A 7547-nucleotide genomic window follows, 5' to 3' on the forward strand; every position below is an offset into this window, starting at 1 on the left:
AATCTTAGTCAGATGAATTGTTCTCCTAAGATAGACAACCTAGTCTGATGAATTTTCTCCTAGGATCACAATCTTAGTCTGATGAAGGTTTCTCCTAAGATAACAAGATAACAAAGACGGACCTAGTCTGATGAGTTTTCTCCTAGGATCAAAAATCTTAGTCGGATGGAACTTTCTCCTAAGATAATAAGATAGAAGACCTAGTCTGATGAATCTTCTCCTAGGATTAAAATCTTAGTCTGATGAATCTTTCTCCTAAGATAACAAAGACCTAGTCTGATGAATCTTTCTCCTTGGGTCTAAATCTTAGTCTGATGAAACTTTCTCCTAAGATAGCAAGATAACAAAAAGACCTAGTCTGATGAACTTTCTCCTAGGGTCTAAATCTTAGTCTGATGAATCTTTCTCCTAAGATGGAAAACCTAGTCTGATGAATTTGCTCCTAGGGTCTAAATCTTAGTCTGATGGAACTTTTCCTAAGATAGCAAGATAACAAAAAGACCTCGTCTGATGAACTTTCTCCTAGGGTCTAAATCTTAGTCTGATGAATCTTTCTCCTAAGATAGAAAACCTAGTCTGATGAATTTGCTAGTCAAATGTCTTTGGTTTTACTCACAGGATCGTGCATTACATCAATAGCTTAGGTGATCTACATTTTGCTAACAACTCACAAATCTTCCTAGTGCAAACTGGGGCAGAAAATTTTCTTTGTTTGTTTGTTTTGTTGCAGTCAGGAGCCCACCTGGAGAACAAGGGAATACTTTTCAAGCTTCAGCAATCAGGAGCCCACCTAGAGAACAAGGGAATACTTTTCAAGTTTCAGCAGTCAGGAGCCCACCTGGAGAATAAGGGAAGTACAATTCAAATTTTAGCTTTTAATTTTTAATATTTGATAACATGATGTACCCAGTCACCAAACTGGGGTAGAAAATTTTCTTTGTTTGTTTATTTTGTTGCAGTCAGGAGCCCACCTGGAGAACAAGGGAATACTTTTCAAGCTTCAGCAATCAGGCGCCCACCTAGAGAACAAGGGAAGTACAATTCAAATTTTAGCTTTTAATTTTTAATATTTGATAACATGCCGTGCCCAGCCACCAAACTGGGGCAGAAAATTTTCTTTGCTTGTTTTGTTGCAGTCAGGAGCCCACCTGGAGAACAAGAGAATACGTTTCAAGTTCAGCAACCAGGAGCCCACCTGGAGAACAAGGGAATACTTTTCAAGCTTCAGCAATCAGGCGCCCACCTAGAGAACAGGAAGTACATTCAATTTAGCTTTAATTTTATATTGATACATGCCGTGCCCAGCCACAACTGGGCACGGAAATTTCTTGTTGTTTGTTGCAGTCAGGAGCCCACTTGGAGAACAAGGGAATACTTTCCAAGCGTTGCAGTCAGGAGCCCACCTGGAGAACAAGGGAATACTTTTCAAGCGTCAGCAATCAGGAGCCCCTTGGAGAATAGAGGCATATATTTCAAATTTCAGCAGTCAAGCATCACTCGGAGGAATGACGAAACATCTCCAATCACAATGCAAGGCAACAACGCAAGAATTCCAGTGGAAGAATACAAGTTCAAGGCAACACAAGAGCAAGTTTGAAGACATAGATAGGACCTTTTTGTAATTCATAGATCATAGCTTAGGCTAGCTTCTTTTTATTTTAACACGGTGTAATAAGGAGGTCAGCGAGCAGTAGCAGCAGCAACAGCAGTGAAATCACAACTCCCGGTAGTCCTAGCTACCAGACCTTCCCGAACTACACTGACCCGATTCCTTTTTAGCCAAGGATATGTAGGCAACCTCAGAAGCAGGGTGCGGTCAAACTTTTCAAAAATGCTTCACACGGAGTATTCGAACGGGCAAAAATCGCTCGTATCTGCTCGCTTATCTTTGCACGGAAACTCTTTGTGTTCCCGAGCAAAGAGGGGCAGCTGTGAGCACGTGATTTTTGCCATATATGAATTATTCCCAAAAAATTCAAACAAAATAATTTTTCTTTCATTATTTTACACATTTGTGAATTTTGTGTTATTTTTTGTTAATTGTTTGCATTTTATTTGTGCATTTTTATTCATATGAAAAATATAAAATATACACATGACATTTGCACTTAGGATCTAATTTCATATTTTAGGATTATTTAGTGGTTAAGTTATTTTTAGAACAAAATTTAAAGAAAATAATAAAAATAGTCCATTTTTGTATTTTTAATTGTTAATTGTTGAATTTGTCATGGGTTTGCTTTTAAATAGGATTTAATAGATTTTTAGGAATTAATTAGTTTAATTTTGGAAATAAGTTAGGTCTTTGATTTTGCATTTTAATAAAATTAGAAAAATATAAAAATACAAAAATGAAAACAAATAATAAGTAAATAAATACAAAAAGAAAAGAAGAAAAACAAATAAAAGGAATTGAAAAATGAAATAAAGAAGTAGCAGGCCGGTTGGTTTGGGCTGTCTCTCAATCAGCCCAAATCAAAATCCCTCAAGACCCAGGTCAAATTGGCCCAAACCCAAATCACCAGGTCCATCCCTTTTAATCCGAAACGACGCCGTTTGGCATCGATCAATCCAGGCCGTCCATCCTCTATAATCCAACGGCCCCCAATTGATCCAGATTTTACATAAAAATGTCCAAATATTTCCCAAACCCTAGAGACCAAACTCGTCTTCATCCTACCCTGTTCCTCCGTCGCCCTTCTCCGCCTTACGCCGCCGCCGGAAATTGCCTCACGGCAGCGGCCGGTCTCCGTTCCCGTCCAAAATAACACCCTAGAATCCCCTCGCTCCCCTCTTCCCAAATCTAACCTTGTTTTCTTTCAAATCCCGACCAAAACCCCCAAATCTACCAAACCCTAGGCGCCGACCGTGCACGGCAGCGCCGGCTCCAAACAACCCCAATATAACACCACAGCCTTCCCTTACTTCCTTCATACCCAATATCCAACCAGATTCCTTTGAACATCATTAAAACGGCTCGATTTTTTTTTATCAATGACGGCAGAACCTTAGAAGTCCAATCGTTCGAGTCTGTCCCAGCTTCCTTAGGCCCAAGTTTGGTTTGAGACGCGAAATAATGTGTTCGTTTGTTCTTGGCAAAGAACAAACGTTCACATCATTCCGGGCTTCAAATCGGGATCATGTGTGATTTAATCTTCTAGAATGTAAGTTCCTCTGTTCTTTGTTTGTTTAACTTGATTTTTTTTATGTTTGAATGCTTAGGTGTTAGTTTAATTTTTGATTAGTTTAAGCATTTAATTGTTTGATTTTCTGTTAACTTCTGCTTTGATTTTTGATGTGTTCCTCTTCAATAATAATTGGTTCATTAAAATTGGTTGTGATTAGAGTCTTTAAAATTAGGGTTAATCATGTTTATGTTTTGCTGGTTGTCCTAAGTTCGTTCTATTAGTTTAATTCTGAGTTTTAAAACAGTAGTTGTTCAGTATTAGATTATTCTGATGCATGATTGGTAATTGTTCTTTAAATCAATTTTCTCAAAAGTAAGTAGGCTTAGGTGATTGGATATAGTTGAATAAATTAGTCTTTAGTCGAATTTTAATTAGGACAAGGAGGGGCTGGGGGTTTAGTTAGGATAGCTTAGTAATTTTGGATCAAATAAAGGGGTAATTTAGGAATTATAGGGTAAAGAATCTTGTAGTTGTTACCTGAACCTCCTAGAAGCTTCTAGTAAGGGATCAAATAGTAAATAATAAGGTATAACTTGGAGAACAAGCAAACAATTGAGGGGCTAATTCATAAAATCAGAAATCTGAGAGAGTTTTCGAATTTTGCCTATAAAAGGCAGCATATCTGCTCTATTTCAAGTTTTGGAGCTCTGAAAAATTCCCCCCCTCTCACAAGCATTCATCAGCTCAAATTTGAATTTTAAATTCAGAAACTCCTCTTTGATCTTAGTTTCCTCCAAAAACCAAAAAAAAAAAACAGAAAACTCCAAAATATACTGTTACATTGAGATTTCTAGATTGATTGCAAGTTTAGCTGTTTAATCCGAGTTCCTAGTGTACTTGGATTCAATGTCAAGTCATTTGGGGTTTATTCAAGCTATTGTTGGGTGTTTTTAGCCGCTGAAATTTCAGAAGGTTTCTTGGGTTTAATGTCGAGTTCATTTGGGTTATTCTAGTTGGTTTGGGTTTATTCAAATTTGTTTGGTTGATTGCTGGATTTGATAATATTTCCCGGACTGTTGAATCTATTTTTGGGCTGTTGTTTGATCATTTGCTAGTTACTGCTGCTGACCTTTTCCTTCTTCTTATTTGATTCATATTCCAGGTATATCCTTGGCCTCCAGTAGTATGTAATGGCTGAAACAGCATGTTTGAAGATAAATAATAGACCCTGGATCGTTACTGCATGAATTTCCTATTGTTTTCATTTAATTTAGATGTATAACGTGATTGACTGATTTAAATACTATTTTGTTTGTAGCAATAAGACATTGGATCGATTTGTAATTGGACTCTTTGGACTTTCCTTTTGTTCGTTAGCTGTAGCTTAGTCTATTTCGAATTTTAATTCTATGCTAGTTTAGGGATCTGAAGTACTGATGAGAAGCAAGTTTAAAATTGAACATGCGTTATTTCGATTCCTATGAAATAGGTAGGATTATTAATTTGGATGCCAGGTTTGAGTTAAATTTCCAGTAGGAATGAGAAATCTAGTAAATAGGCTAACAATTTTATGCTTTAGTGTTAATCCTGTCGATTTGGTTCAGAAAAAGAAAAGAAAATAACACTTCAATATAGTAAGGCTCCTTGATTTGGTGTTGGCTGTTTTAGTTTGTCACTAAATTTCAGAACACTTTAGTATACGTAAGATCGGTATCCAAATATGAAATTTGAATTAAAACGGGCAAATGTTTGATTTGGACGGATTCTGACTGTCCGTTTGCTTATAATCGTTAGTTTCATTTGCTTTGGGCTCTAGCATAAGGCCAGAGTAATCAGCAATTGGCCTAAGAGCAATTTGAGATCCTTTGGATCAAGGCTTGGAATTTCATTCCCAAATTAAGCCTGTAATCATGGCCCAGCTTCAAGTGGTCTGTTTGAGTAAAGCTGAAGTAAATCGCCCGCGTCATGGGGTGGTTTGGAATTAACAATGCTAATTAATTAGGCCCCTTTTGGAGACAATACTTAATAGAAAAATCATAGTTCTTTTAGGCCGACTTTAAAATAAATAAGGTGCGCCGCGCCAAATAAAATTACAAATAGCGTGGCCCTCTTAACTGTTTTCTATAAAAATATCTAGACCTCGAGATGGGCCGTTTAGCGAATTTCACGGCCTTCTCCAAAGATAATAATGTGATAGTCTCTTTAGGCACACAATTTAAATAATTTTACCTTCCTAAATACTGGTGCACATTTATGTGACCCAAATCCAAATCCCAACGAAGTCGAAATGTGTCAAAAATGGCGGGTGCATTTATGTGATGCGGTTCGAGACGTGTTTTCACGACGTTGCAATTCTCTTAAAATAATAATAATAAAAGCGGTTCAAAGTTAAAAAGCACATAAGCTAAAACATGTTTTGAAATCAGATAAATAAGCCGAATATGACAGTTGAGCGATCGTGCTAGAACCACGGAACCCGGGAATGCCTAACACCTTCTCCCGGGTTAACAGAATTCCTTACTCGGATTTTTGGTTTGCGGACTGTTAACAGAGTTTAATTTCCTCGGTTCGGAATTCAACCGGTGACTTGGGACACCATTAATCTCCCAAGTGGCGACTCTGAATTCTTAATAAATTCCGTTCCGATTGTCCTTTAAGTGGAAAAACTCCTTTATGCCCTTGCGGGTGTAGTAAAAAAGGAGGTGTGACAGGCGGTAGCGGCTTTCAAGAACGAGCTGAACAGGAACGGGTCGAGAGCAACCAGAAAGCTATTAAGCAGGCTCATAAAATACCCTCCTACCACTTGGGAAGAAATCCACAATGCCTATTGCACCGAGGTGAGAGCCGAAGAGGACGACCTTAACGGCCCGACTCAATGGCTGACATCAGTTCAAACAGAATCAAGAAAAGATCATCGTAACGACGGGCGAAGAGATCAATCAGGCCCCCGTCTCAACCGAGAAAGACATCAACCCTATGTCAGAACAGGCATCCTACCGTCTCCTCGACATGCGAAAGGGCCGCCCAGGCCGCACACAGGGACTCAGCGAAAAGAAAGAGGTATTCCTCCACTCTTATCTGCTCACAATTTTGTGTTTCCCCTTTAGAAATAGTGTACGCACTAGAAAAGCTTGGCACAAAGGTGAAATGGCCACAAAAGATGAAGTCCGACCTAAGTACTCGAAAGTCGAACGTCCTCTGTGGATTTCACCAGGAGCGGGGTCACAGAACCGAGGACTGCATAGCTCTACGGCAAGAGGTAGTAAACATGCTGAACCAAGGGCACTTGAGGGAGCTGATGAGCGACCGTGGACGAGCCCACTTCAGCCGCGGACGTGAACAACACCAGGGAACTCCAAAGCCGCCCTCCCCAGCCCGCACCATTCACATGATCATCAGAGGAGGCGATGAAGCAGCGATCAACCATGTGAAGTTCACCACTACACACAAACTGCAGCGGTCGATCACTCACGAACGGTACGACGACCTCGGAGACAGTATCATCTTCGATAAGTCAGATACCAACGGTTTGACTTTCCCTTATTTCGATGCTCTTGTTATTACTTTACGCATTTCAGATACTGATGTGAAAAGAATAATGGTAGATGACGGAAGCGGCACGTGTATTATCCACCCTCGAGTCCTCACGCAAATGAGACTCAAAGACAAGGTAGTCCCGCGTTGCATAACACTAACAGGTTTTAACAATGCAGTTGAGCGAACCTCTAGAGAGATAACGCTACCCGTTTTGGCCGGGGGTGTCGCCCTGGAAACAACGTTCCACGTCATGAACCAAGACACAACTTACAACGCCATCATAGGGCGGCCATGGATTCATGCCATGAGAGCCATACCGTCAAGCCTATATCAAGTGATAAAATTCCCTACTTCATGGGGGATATTCAGCATCTGAGGCGAACAACGCACCGCCCAAGAATGCATTCGTATCGCCCAGGACTGCACATACACCCAACAGCTAAAGGGAACAGACACAGAAGCATAGCAATCTCCGAAGTCGGGGACCGGACCCGACATACAAACAGACTTCATCAGGGACCTCGACATCGTGGAAGCCGCTGAGTCAACGGTAGAAGACCTCGATCCCGTCCAACTGGACAGCACGACGGCAATAAAAAGGCTTACATCAGAGACAAACTCTCAGAACCAGGTAAATTTCACAAGTTTTTAATTAACAACGCTGATTTGTTCGCTTTCTCCCATGTAGATATGCCAGGTATTCCGAAAGACGTTGCCACTCACAAGCTGAACGTCGACCCACTCTACCCAATAGTGCGGCAAATAAGAAGAAAATTCAACGCCGCAATCAACGAGACCATCAGTGATGAAGCGGATAAGCTGCTCGCCAACGGTTCCATCCGAGAATCAAAACATCCCCAATGGGTAACCAATGTGGTCATG

The sequence above is a fragment of the Nicotiana attenuata genome, unplaced genomic scaffold (genome assembly GCF_001879085.1).
Source record: "Nicotiana attenuata strain UT unplaced genomic scaffold, NIATTr2, whole genome shotgun sequence".
NCBI classification, from domain to species: Eukaryota; Viridiplantae; Streptophyta; class Magnoliopsida; order Solanales; family Solanaceae; genus Nicotiana; species Nicotiana attenuata.